At 36.6% G+C, this 13,764-nt stretch overlaps 1 protein-coding gene across 1 annotated transcript in view; it reads left to right on the top strand.

Moving 5' to 3' along the window:
- Positions 1-5,769: 5,769 nt before the first annotated feature.
- The window catches only part of slc38a4 (solute carrier family 38 member 4), a 34,229-nt gene continuing 26,234 nt past the window's right edge, over positions 5,770-13,764 (top strand). The window contains exon 1 of the mRNA XM_058774359.1: positions 5,770-5,917. The gene's annotated coding sequence lies outside the window, so the exon portion shown is untranslated. The remainder of the gene's footprint in view (positions 5,918-13,764) is intronic.

The following is a 13,764-nucleotide window of genomic DNA, read 5'->3' as shown; positions in this document are numbered from 1 at the left end:
CACTCTCGTAGTGTTAGCTGCCTTACCGAGCCTAGTTTCGAGTTCTAGTTTAGTCTAGTCTTTCCATGTTGCCTTGCGAAAAAAATCCAGAGGGTTTGACAACATAGGTAATCCAGAAACATGAGCAATAGTCCAGACGAGGTACAAACAAAGTCCGAGCGGCGAGACAAGGGTTAATCCAAGATACACAGGCAGGAATCAGGAAACAAGGCAACATGAAAAGACTAGACTAAACTAGAACTCGAAACTAGGGTCGGTAAGGCAGCTAACAGTAGGTAACTGGACAGACAGTTCAAAATTAGACTCATTAGGCGATATGGAACAGACAGACAATTCAAAAACTGATTCATAGGTTGATCCTGGACAGACTGACAGTTCATGATCAGACAGATTGACAGAAACGGGCAAGACAGAGAGTTCAAAATCATCATCTAGACAGACAGATCAGGACGAGGATTCATAGGTGGCCTCCATAGCCGTGACAGGACAGGCAGAGAGTTCACAGACGCCTCCATAGCCGTAACAGGACAGGATTCACAGACTGATCTGTCTGTCTAGATGATGATTTTGAACTCTCTGTCTTGCCCGTTTCTGTCAATCTGTCTGATCATGAACTGTCAGTCTGTCCAGGATCAACCTATGAATCAGTTTTTGAATTGTCTGTCTGTTCCATATCCCCTAATGAGTCTAATTTTGAACTGTCTGTCCAGTTACTATCAATGAGTCAGATTTTAAACTGTCTTCCTGTCCAGTTCCAGTCAATGGGGCTCTGTCATGAATTCTGTCCATAGACTTCCATCCGACTTCCACAAGAGGTCGCCTCTTCATCATGTCGACTCTTGCACCACACTAACTGTTGCACTTCACTCCGGACTACAGTTCCCATCATCCATTGCACTGATTACACATACACAGCTGAATTCAATCAGACATGCTACATAAGCCTTGGACTTTCTCTTTCTCACTGCCGAGTATTGTCTAGTGTTTATCACTCTCTAGTGTTAGCTGCCTTACCGAGCCTAGTTTCGAGTTCTAGTTTAGTCTAGTCTTTCCATGTTGCCTTGTTTCCTGATTCCTGCCTGTGTATCTTGGATTAACCCTTGTCTCGCCGCTCTGACTTTGTTTGTACCTCGTCTGGACTATTGCTCATGTTTCTGGATTACCTCTGTTGTCAAGCCCTCTGGATTTTGTTCGCCGATCGATGACCTACGCCAGCCTTAGGAATACTCCTTGTCTTGCCTTATACATATCTGTTTGCTGATGCTCCACCCTGCCTGTGTATGACCATGTCTGTGAATAAAGCGTTGCGTATGGGTCAGCACGCCTCACGTCTCGTTCACCCTGTTACAGATGCGTTGGCAACTATTTTTTTTACATTTTATTTTTAAGTTCATTTTAGTTAATCCTTCTTTTTTTCTTTTTTTTATGGTTTTAGTTTTAGTTAAATAGCTGAAATCAGGGACACTGAAAAAAATTGTAGGGATTACTTTTTGCTTTAACAAATAATTGCAAAAGAAGCAAGTAACACCTTCAATTAACTGACATTCTGAAGTAGTATTTTCTTGTAAAACATAGTCTAATAATCTTTGTTTTATTTACAACTTCAAAAAAAAAAATTTTTTGTTAGTGGATTTAGCACAGATTTGCTAATAAATGATGTTCTCAATATAGCTTCCTCAGGTGAAGAGGACGTGGTCCGTCTGTGTGTTTTGCTCCAGGATCTGTGATTGTCTTTATGTTGTGCTACAGAACATGTTTTGCATCCATCTGTGTCAACACCCTCCCATGAGCGGGACAGGGCAGATGTCTCTACACTTGTTATTCTGCTCCAGTGTCCTAATAAAACAAGGAGCAGGAAAATACATGCAGCTGCAAACCTTACAGCTGGAGCATCACCTCTGGACCTGACGAAAACACGTTCAGCGCAGATACAGCGCTTCATCTGTCCACGAATCTGCCTTTATCCAGTGTTCAGATTTCATACCCTCAGATTTCATCAATGGTTCCACAAAGAACCTTTACCTTTTCATTCCACAAAAGGTTCTTTAGATTATTAAAATGTTCTTCACACTACGAAAAAATGATTATTTTAAGAACTGTTCACTGAAAGGTTCTTTGGAGAACCAAAACTGATTCTTCTATATGGCATTGTTGTGAAAACCCCCTTTTGGAAGCTTTATTTTTAAGTGAATATACAAAAAGAATGCATATTTAATTATATAATGCCACATGTCCATATTTAGACACAACATTTCAGAAAATGTGTAATAAAATAAAAATACTTAATGCATTGTAATTAATCAAGTGCTATAGTTAAAACTTTGACCCTATTCACCTGTAGTGTCTTGCCTTAAAAATAGTTAACCACAATTAATCTCATGTTAAACAACAAAGACAGATCAGATTAATGTTTACAATTATGTACAGCTTGATTTATGTTTGACCCATTTTCTTCAATCAAACCTATGAAGTGTATGTTGCTGAAGTGTGTTTTGGGACTGAATTGAACAACTGATATGGCTGTGATGAGTCATTTTTAACATATTTTTGATAAATTATTTGGAAGAGAAAGTGGGAATGAGATCAAAACAAATCAAAGGCCAGTTCAAACATGAGCACCACGACTCAACATGTCTGGACGATGAGCGCAAACACCAGACCAACACAAAAAAACACATTTATACTAATATATATGGTGCATTTATAACAGTTTTCCTCCTGGAAGATGAAGATAAAGATATTATTAGATCAATCAACTGCCCTTATATATGTTAAATGTTAAATAAAATCATTGATTTGCACCATCCCAGCTAATGAAATATATTCTATATTCTATTTCTGATTCAAAACGTCCAGTTTTAAAAACGTTTACTCTCGGTTATATGAACGTTAAGAGAACATTCCATTTTATTATTTTGCAAACACTATGGGAATGTTACTTTGAATGTGAACGTCCAACTAATAAACAATTTTGAGAACATTATTAAAGACCAGATAACTTTGAACTTTGAGCTTTCTATTAACAATTACTGAAAGGATGTTTGTTCAAGGCTATTATATAACAATAAAAGGCTTTTCAATCAACAGCACTGAATGTTTTACTGAATGTTTTACTCCAATCCTGCTGCTCTCAGCCCGACATATGCAAGTATCTAAAGGGTAAATCATTTGTCTGCTGTTTGTTTTAGTAAACAATGTGAGGAGTTGAAGGTTGATCTCATTATATAAGAGAGGCATTACAAAATGACCACAAAACTCTGACCTCATTTTCTGTAAGAACTGAGGAAAACTGAGCAGAATCCCGTGTGTAGAGATGGCTGGCGAGCGCATACCTGTGCGGTGAGATCAACACGTTCACACTCACACTCGTACACTCACATAAAGCCTGTCAGCCGCCTGATTGATGGCTCTTCACGGCAAAAATGGCAGTGTAAGAACAGAACGTACCAGAACCTTAAACAAGCGCCGGGAGAATTCGTTACTGCTGAGATTGATGATGATATTGTGGTCATTATATCCAGCATTAAATGTAATCCTTCTAAATACACTAGAGAGAGAAAGGTCAAAGTCATCAGACTCTGTTCCAATAACCAAAAGTGCTGCCTACCTAGAGAGATGCCTTATCAGGGAGCACTGGAACTATACTTAAAGTTTAAGACAATTCATAGCTGCAAAAAAAGAAGAAAGCTTTACTAATCTTTACCCTTACGTTAGGAAAACATTATTTCTGAATGTTCTCTGAACATTCACAACATCCAGATTCTTATATGTTTTATAAACGTTTTTTCTTGGTTATGCGAATGTTAAGAGGACATTCCATTTGATCGTTTTGCAAACATTATGAGAACGTTACTTCTGAATGTTTTCTAAACATTCTGTATCAAGTAGTAACATTTAGACGAACGTTTAAAACTAAACTGTTTTAGAAAAACGCATTCCATGAAATAATGTTTGAGTGCTAACATTTTGAGAACATTATTAAAGGCCAGATACTTTGAACAAATGTTCTATTAATGTTACTGGAAGAACGTTTGTTCAACCTTGAGAGAACGTTCCCTGTTAGCTGTAATAATGCAACGTCATGGAAAAATTCATCCAAGAGCAGGTGAAATGTTGATTTTAAATATACAATTAGTATATTGAGTTGTTGTCTTCAAAACATTGGAATGTCTTTTTTAAATGTTTGTTTCAGAACGTTCAGAGAACATTTAAATGTAACATTCCAATAATGTTCTTTGCAAAACCAAGAAAAAAATCATTTAAAACATTTTAAAAACTGGTCATTTTGGAAGTTCAGAGAACATTCATTTTAAAGAACGTATTGGGAACGTTAACAAAACGTTCTCAGAACACATTTAGGTGATTTAGGATCATATCATAGATGGTGGACACTCAGTTTGATCCACAACAGTCATGTCAGTCTGCTGTCAGTGCTTAACGCCGAACAAAGATCTATTTCTGCTATGTGGGTCACTCACTAATGTAACATCCATCCAAAAATACCTGCAGTCACTTCCAGTATGCTGTCCACTGACCTTCTGCTCATCTCAACACTTCTGCGTTCCGCTACGTTTGGAACAGCATACTACTGTATATTGCCATTTATGCAGTATGTATTCTCGCATCGAAAATGTGCTTGATGTTCATTTGCCAAAATGTGCAGTATGCAAAGAGAGCACACTGCATCCCACAATGCAATGCACTCAACCTCACACTGCATTTCCAAATCTGTTCATTAGCATGATTTGAATTTTGAAATTTTTGCATTCTATCTCACTTCGGGTGCAGAAGCTTTGCATGCACTTCAGTCAGGAGGAGTGTGTTTGATTTCGCTCAAGGACACGCACATGTATTCACATGAGTGAAGCTGGCGGAGAGATCAGTTCACTCATAGAAATGCGAAGTCATCTGAATCCATTTGGCAATGTCCTTCTGTTAACAAACTAAACATGATCATCACTCAGCAATTAAAAAAAGATCGCAAAAACCTTGTGATTTATGAATATGACACACTGATGAGACTCGAGATTGATAAATTGGATCAGTTAGTTCTGGCCTGAAGCTGATCTACAGCTGGTCGATGAAAGAACAGAACAGAATTAGAATTTATAATCAGATAAGTTGCACCTGTGATCAGAGATAGTTCAACATTAAACTAAATAAATAATAGTGCAAGAGTATTAACCCCATCAATGAATCAATGAATTTCTTAATAGTACCTGTTGGAATTAAATTTTTACATTACCTACAATATTGCTAAAGCATGCAAAATTGTGATTATTTGTGAAATTTACTAGCAATTTCAGAGTAAAAATTGTTTCTACAATTTTTTCCAATGAAAGTAATAAAAATAAGACAACATACTTAAAATAGAGAAAGTAAAGAAATAAAAAGGCAATGTAAAAAATAAAAATAAAAATAATAATAAATCAATGTAAAATAAAATGTGAGGTCAAATAAAATAAAAGATAAAAAAATAAAAAATAATAAAGCAATTTAAGGTAAATCCAATAAAGAAAATGTATGAAATAAAATTAAGCAAAATAAAATAATAAAATTAAATATAGCAATCTAATTACAACAAAGAAAAGTTATACAATAAAATAAAACAATTTAGTTGCAACAAAGAAAAGTTAAAATAAAATAAAGCAAGAACACAAACTGCCCAAACACACTTGAGGACCACGTACACACTCACGCAGCCCCTCATGAGGACCTTCTCTGGAAGAGACCCCAGACCATTACCGTGTGTGTGTGTGTGTGTTGTTGCTGTAATTTGATGCTCGTGGAGGGTCTGCCATCATCACATGGTGGAAATTTCCACGCGCTCCTCCCAGTCAAACGGGTTTGATCTCGAGGAGCGACGCCAGTTTCTCTCCATCCTGCGAGCTTTCCGCTGATTCCTTGAAGGATCCAGGTGGGTTCAAACACACACAGACACACATTTATTACCAGAATGAAAGTGAAACATTGATGTTGCGCCTCTGCAGCATCACAGTTTGGCGCTGGCGCGAGGTACAAATGATACATTTGGAAGCATCTCTAAACCGCTCTGAATTGCTATTATAATCACAGAATGATTGCTTTAAAAAAATATCTATCTATATATACATGCAATTTAAACATACTAATTATTTCAAGGCTGCTAAACGACAAAACGTAGTAACGTTTGCATGTATTTTTTGCGCAAATCACAAACTGAGTTACTTTATCAGGCACGCGCGTGCAAACGTGAGAGCAACATGTTTGGAACATTGATTTTAGTGCTTATTTGAACGATATACGTATTAAAAACTGCTTTTGAAACGTGCATTTTGAATATTTTGGTGAACAGTATTGTGGTGGTGTCACGCACACAAAGCGTTTGTGTTTGGCGCGCGCTCGGAGCTCGTGAATCAGTCGATCAAACCTACAGCTTTAAAGGCTTTAAACACACACAATGCGCACTTACACTCACATCAAGTGTTTAACAACATTTGTATCATTTTACGAGGTCTGAGGCTGGAAGAAAGGTGGTGCATGTCGTAGTTTGTGTATACTTGCATGGAGGAAGCGGCATCCAAAACAAACGAGCTTCATACAAGGGACACGTGTGAACTTTACTATTGTTTTCAGAGGGATATATTATTCCTGTTCCATTTACATGTACACATTTAGCAGACACTCTTATTCTTTATGCATTTAGCAGACCCTTTTCAAAACAGGAAGACAATCCACCTATTCATTGATGAGTATTTCTGAGAAGTTTTAGTAAATCCACTCTCTTGATTGCAAACTACATTTAAACACTAAACTGGCGAAGTAGCAATACATGAGAATGAGTGACTCCTGTGCTGCAGTTGTATTGTGTATGCTAATCCAGAACATTCTATAATGTGTGAACCGCCCACCAATGCTCAACTCATTCTCTCTCTCTCTCACACACCCTACACTGAATAATTATTGGTATTTCATGCATGCATTTAACTGGTATGTTAGTAGGTTTATTGTGTTCTTTTGATTGTCTTTCAATGCGATGAAAACATTTACTAATGTGCATCAAAACATATTTTAACAGAACAGAACATCATGAACCTCTTATGACTAACAGGGAAGTGTTTGTAAAGTTTTTTTTTTGGATGTTCTAGATGACAACAACAGTTTATGATCAAACTCCCAATTCATACACATCATGGTGCCGCGGCTGTCCATAATATTCCTAAACGTTTTGTGTGTTCGGGTTGTTTGAGGCCCAGCATAGTAAAACTGGTAAAAGTAAACTTTCCCTTGTTCACTTACACAATTTAAACAGTGACTCTACAATGTCACAATTCTGAACTGTAATAACCTGCTTGCCAGGTTTCAGTCAGAGGTGAATGATAACCGTCAATCATTTGAGTCAGATAGTGTACTCTGTTGTTCAGAATATTAGAAATAACTCTTCTGTTCTGATTTGCTGCTCAAAAAACATTTATTATTATTATTATGTTGAAAACAGCTGAGTAGATTTTTTTCAGGTTTCTTTGATGAATAGAAAGTTCAGAAAAACAGCATTTATCTGAAATAGAAATCTTTTGTAAGATTATAAATGTCTTTATCATCATTTAAAGCATCCTTGCTAAATAAAAGTATTAATTTCTATAATTTATTTTCCAAAAATAAATAAATAAATACATTATACTGACTCCAAGCTTTTGAATGGTATAGTGAATAATGTTACAAAAGTTTTTTATTTCAGATAAATGCTTTGGATGTTTCTATTCATCAAAGAATCCTGGGAAAAATGTACTCAACTGTTTTAAATATTTATAATAATAATAAAAGTTTCTTGAGCAGCATATCAGCATATTAGGATGATTTCTGAAGGATCATGTGACACTGAAGACTGGAGTAATGATGCTGAAAATACAGCTGCGCATCACAGAAATAAATTACATTTTAAAATATAAAAATATTTCACAATAAACATAAAACATTAAAAATCTTGCCGTTCAAAAACGTTTGTCTGGTAGTGTATGTCACATTTTCCCAAAAATATGTTCTAAGAACATTTTGCTAACGTTACATTTAAGTTATGAGAACGTTATTGTGATGTTCTGTGAGCATTTTAATATTTAAAAAAAGGTTTTTTCTTGAATATATGAATGTTATGAGAACATTCCATTTTATCATTTTGGAACCGTTAGGGAAACGTTTCTTTTGAATGTTCTCTGAACATTCTAAAGCAAGTAGCAACATTTAAAATGCGAACTTCCAGCTAAAACGTTTCAGAAAAAAATGTTCCATGAATGATGAATAAATAATGTTTTTATGCTAACACTTTGAGAACATTATGAAAGTTCTAAAAAATTAATCAAAGTTAATTATCGAATTTATCAAAACTTTGAGCAAATGTGCTATGTATGTTACTGAAAGAACATTTGTTCATAACTTTGAGAGAACCTTGCCAGAATGTTCTGAGAACATTCCCTATTAGCTGCGTTATTTTTACATTCAGAAATGTAGCTTAATTTTATTTCAAGTGAAACTGAAGCTAGCTGTGTGTGAAATGCGCTGAGCAAATAAACTCAGGCTCATAAACTTCTGTCATTCTGCATGAGCCTTAAAGTTTGGGTCCTTGATGTAAGTTGCATTATAATGTCGTGGAAAAGTTCATTTATTTCAGTAATTCAACTCAAATTGTGAAACTCGTGTATTAAATAAATTCAGTGCACACAGACTGAAGTAGTTTAAGTCTTTGGTTCTTTTAATTGCGATGATTTTGGCTCACATTTAACAAAAACCCACAACAAATCTCAACAAATTAGAATTCTTCATAAGACCAATAAAAAAAACATCCTACTGGAAAATGAAATCAGCATCTTTAAAAAGCTGGTCAGCAGAAGGAAGCATGAAGTGCTCCAAAATTTCTTGGTTGATTTCTTGGACTTTGGTTTTCAAAAAACACAATGGACCAACACCAGCAGATGACATTGCACCCCAAATCATCACAGACTGTGGAAACTTAACACTGGACTTCAAGCAACTTGGGCTATGAGCTTCTCCACCCTTCCTCCAGACTCTAGGACCTTGGTTTCCAAATGAAATACAAAACTTGCTCTCATCTGAAAAGAGGACTTTGGACCACTGGGCAACAGTCCAGTTCTTCTTCTCCTTAGCCCAGGTAAGACGCCTCTGACGTTGTCTGTGGTTCAGGAGTGGCTTAACAAGAGGAATATAACAACCGTAGCCAAATTCCTGGACACGTCTGTGTGTGGTGGCTCTTGGTGCCTTGACCCCAGCCTCAGTCCATTCCTTGTGAAGTTCACCCAAATTCTTGAATCGATTTTGCTTGACAATCCTCATAAGGCTGCGGTTCTCTCGGTTGGTTGTGTATCTTTTTCTTCCACACTTTTTCCTTCCACTCAACTTTCTGTTAACATGCTTGGATACAGCACTCTGTGAACAGCCAGCTTCTTTGGCAATGAATGTTTGTGGCTTACCCTCCTTGTGAAGGGTGTCAATGATTGTCTTCTGGACAAGTCTTTCTTCCCCATGATTGTGTAGCCTAGTGAACCAGACTGAGAGACCATTTTGAAGGCTCAGGAAACCTTTGCAGGTGTTTTGAGTTGATTAGCTGATTGGCATGTCACCATATTCTAATTTGTTGAGAGTGAATTGGTGGCTTTTTGTTAAATGTGAGCCAAAATCATCACAATTAAAAGAACCAAAGACTTAAACTACTTCAGTCTGCGTGCACTGAATTTATTTAATACACGAGTTTCACAATTTGAGTTGAATTACTGAAATAAATGAACTTTTCCACAACATTCTAATTTATTGAGATGCACCTGTATATGTTGCTTTAGAATAGAAGTCGCAGCACATTTTAGATGATAGAAAATAGTTATATCACAGTGCAGTTATTTTTTATTTCAATTCAAAGAATGAATGGTTTAATATCATGGGAATCATTGGGTTCAGTGTTTTTTCCAATAATGAAAGCGCTTCAGAAAAAGAACTGATTCTTGGACCCAACTGTAATTTTGGCGCAAACTCAAAGACTGAAATAACCTCGAAGAACAAACACAGATGAAGCCACGGTGTTCCTGCCATACACCCAGAATGTCACCTTTTCAGTATCGTCCTCATCGTCTTCGTCAGCAGCTTCAAATTGGACATGATGCTTATGCTAATTATGATCAGAATTATCAGGAGGTATCTTTGTGAAACTAGATTTTTTTTAAAGAACAAGAGTGCCCATGGAAAACCCACCGCAACGCTACAGTGTTCTGGATGGTTGTCAGAACGTTGATATATGGTTACTTATTGTTTTTTAGCACAACACTAGGGTTGTCTGGGTGTTTTCTGACTGCCTCACGTGAAAATAGTCCATCTTCACGTCTCTAGATATGGCTTTGTCGTCATTCATCCTCATCTTTCGTTATTTTCAACGTGAGCAACTCAGGTCAGTCCATTATGTGTTCTGCAACGAGCAAATCAATAGACTGATAAGATGTTGGACAGAGAGATGAAACCAAGGACATGACAACCAAAAAATAAACATTAGAAACTCTTTGTCAGGCTTTTGTATTTGCAATCTATTTTTTAATTCAGTCAAGCAGTTTTTGTAGAGGGCAAGCACCTAAGGTGTGTAGCAACATATTTTCTTATTTGTTTCTATCATTTCTTCTGGCGGTAAATCTGAGGAGGCCCAAAGATTTTACGATTAAAAGTTGTGAAATTTGGCACGTTGATAGAGCAGCATTTCAGCTACTCTTATGCCAAATTTGGGTTTTTTATCTCAAACTGTGTAGTGCCACCATCAGCTCAAAATTGCAATCAACATTTCTGTTAACAATGCCTGAATCTAGGAACATAATGCTTTTTATTATTCAGTTCAGTCTCAACGATGGTTTAACTTCTAAGCCAACTAGATTTTTCATCATTTTGAAGTCAAAAACATTATTTTAAACATTTCCTATTGGATTATTTAAGAATGTATCAAATCCGTCAAAAGTTACTCACTGGTTTTTGATACTCAATCCGTTTGCATGTGATGCATTAACAAATTTATATTTGTAAAACTTGCATCGAAACTAAACTTAGATGTTATCATGGCCAACAGCACCTAAAAAAATTAAATTTTTATATAAATCAAATTTATATATAATATATATTTAACGAAATAATGTAAAGAAAGAAATATGTTGAAAATGCAAGTATGAGAGTCTGGTTTCAGATTTTATGGAGCAAAGGTGAAACCGCGTTGTGAGATGGTGGAGGTTCCTGGTGTCTTGTCTTTCTGCTGCTTGATATATTTGTGTAATGTAATCTAGAGCTGTACGGAGGGTCGGGCTGGATAATCTTAGAGCTGAAGGCGAACATGAATCCTGCTACGAGCGCTCCAAGAAATAATAGCGCTGTTGAGATCTGAATGTCACACGAATGTAAATCGTGTGTTGTTTGGGACGGTTTGTCCAATTTTTGGGTTGCTGGTCTCAGGCGGGAGTGTGGAATGTTGCTTCCCAGTGTGGCATCTCTCTCATCATTCCTCTGTTTCTATGGCAACCACTCCCACATCGACGACAGCGCAGACGATGATATTTTGCATGTACATGCTGCTCCAAGATACCCTGTCCTAGAAGCCACGATAATACCATGAGAGTTTGAGCCATGTTTCCCATCCCTGTTCCTGGAAGCACATCGGCAGTACACATTTTGGACGTCTCTCCTATCTGACCCGTCTATTTCAGGTCTTGAAGTCTTTACTAATGAGCTGATGAGTTTGAATCAGATATGTTTGATGGACGCTTTTCATATGTCTAGGGTTCTCAGAAGCGGAAGTCATTCTAAACTGTGGGTAGCACAGGTTGGGTAAACTTCTATAGTGTTGAATTGAAACTACACCAAAAATAATTTTTGTGTGCCAATTTGCAATTTGGAAAAAATCTACGATAGCACTTCTGTGACTCTTCAAAAGAGGAAAAAATATCAAGAGATTGATTATATTGGTCAGAGGAGAGAAAAATGTCAAATTTGAACATTTGGATGTATTTTGAGGTTGAAGGAACTAGATTTTTTTCTGTAAAATTAGAATGTTTAGCTGCATTTTTAGCAAATTAGTAATTTAATTTTTTTTTATACAGTTCTCTGTGAGTGTGAGGTAGAGGTGTTGTGTTTCTGTGGAGCGTTGTGTATTTGACCCTTGAGCCAGAGCTGCTGATTGGCTCGTGTTGTTGAGAGTGTTGAGTGTCTCCGTATAAGGAAAGGCCTGTCGGCACAGGAAGACTCTTTCTCCTTGAGATTGGAGCACCTGCATCAAGACAGTAAGATTGGCTTTTACTATGACTAGCATTTTACAGTCAATAACGTGACGACATTCAGACGCAGTCATGTTGTAGGAGTTTATTGATTTATTGGATTCTTACTTGCAATGAAAAAGTAACTGTCTGTAATTTGTCTTTTTTTGTGTTAAATGCCTCATCTTGAATGGCTGGATTGGTTTGACTGGGATTATTTGTTTGGGAGGATGTGGCGTACTGGTTAAAGGTTGTTGGTTAGATCTTCCCAAGATGCAAATTATCACAAACCCAGCTTCAGGGTGGTTTAGCTGGTTTACCACTTTGCATAAAGCAGCTGTTAAATGGCAAGTTACAGTACTACTACTACTAAGAATGTAGCACACAATTATATTGGTGGTCAGTATTTCAATTGGGACTGGTGGATTTTTTGATCAATATTGATATCTAAAGATTTGGAGTGTTGTTATTGGATATAATGTTGATTTATAACTATATAACATACAAAAACATTATCTGAACACACATTTTACACAACATTTACTTAAGTATTTACCAAAATTCACCAATAATTGGGAATGCAGAACTATTGATGGCCAGTATTTCAGTTGACACTGATGGATTTTTCAATGGCCGTTATTGATTTCTAGAGATCTGGAGTGCTGGTATTGAATATAATATTGATGCTGTAGACATATTAAGCATGGTTATTACCATAATTATTACAAAAACTTCACCAATAATTGGGAATGCAGTACACTGGTATATTGGTGGTCAGTATTTCATTTGGAGCTGGTAGATATAATGTTGATCTTTAACTACATACTGTAATACAAAAAGATTGGCTGAACATGTATTTTATGCAATATTTACCAACTTAATTGGGAGTATATCACACTAGTATTGTGGTCAGTATTTCAGTCTGCGTTGATGGATTTTTCAGTGGTTGATATTAAATATCTTACAAAATTCACCAATAATTTCATTTGTTGGTAAATTTTTCCAGTATTTCAAGTGGTATTTCAATGGCCGATATTGATATCTGAAAATCTGGAGTGAAGGTATCTGATGTTATGATGATCTATAACTACTTAATAATAATAATAAAAACATGTATTTTACTCAATATTTACTTAATATTTTACAAAATATCCCAATAATTGTGAAAGTAGCATGTCTTTTAATCTGTCAAGTGGACGTGGTTGTTGGCTGATATCTGCAAATTTGGTTTCTGATCAGAGTTGAGTGAAGTTTCTGTTCATCTTTGGGTTTTTGATCATTGACCCCGGAGTGTGTGTCTGTATGTGTGTTTGCACATGCCTCAGTCGCGTATGCAGATTGGCGGCTGCTGGTCGGCGTCCCAGAGCGGGTCTTCAATATCTGCGTCCGTGAGGCCGAGCAACCCCAGATTCTTGCCCCAGTGCAAACAGAAGTTGATGCAACGCGCCGCCTTATCTCAAACTCATTTCTGGAAGCCTGTGTGCCCTTCAGTGACGCAGGTGGA

Source organism: Onychostoma macrolepis, chromosome 04 (assembly GCF_012432095.1).
Source record: "Onychostoma macrolepis isolate SWU-2019 chromosome 04, ASM1243209v1, whole genome shotgun sequence".
Lineage (NCBI taxonomy): Eukaryota > Metazoa > Chordata > Actinopteri > Cypriniformes > Cyprinidae > Onychostoma > Onychostoma macrolepis.
The sequence above is the reverse complement of the archived record's forward strand: the minus strand, read 5'-3'. Positions and strand labels throughout refer to the sequence as shown.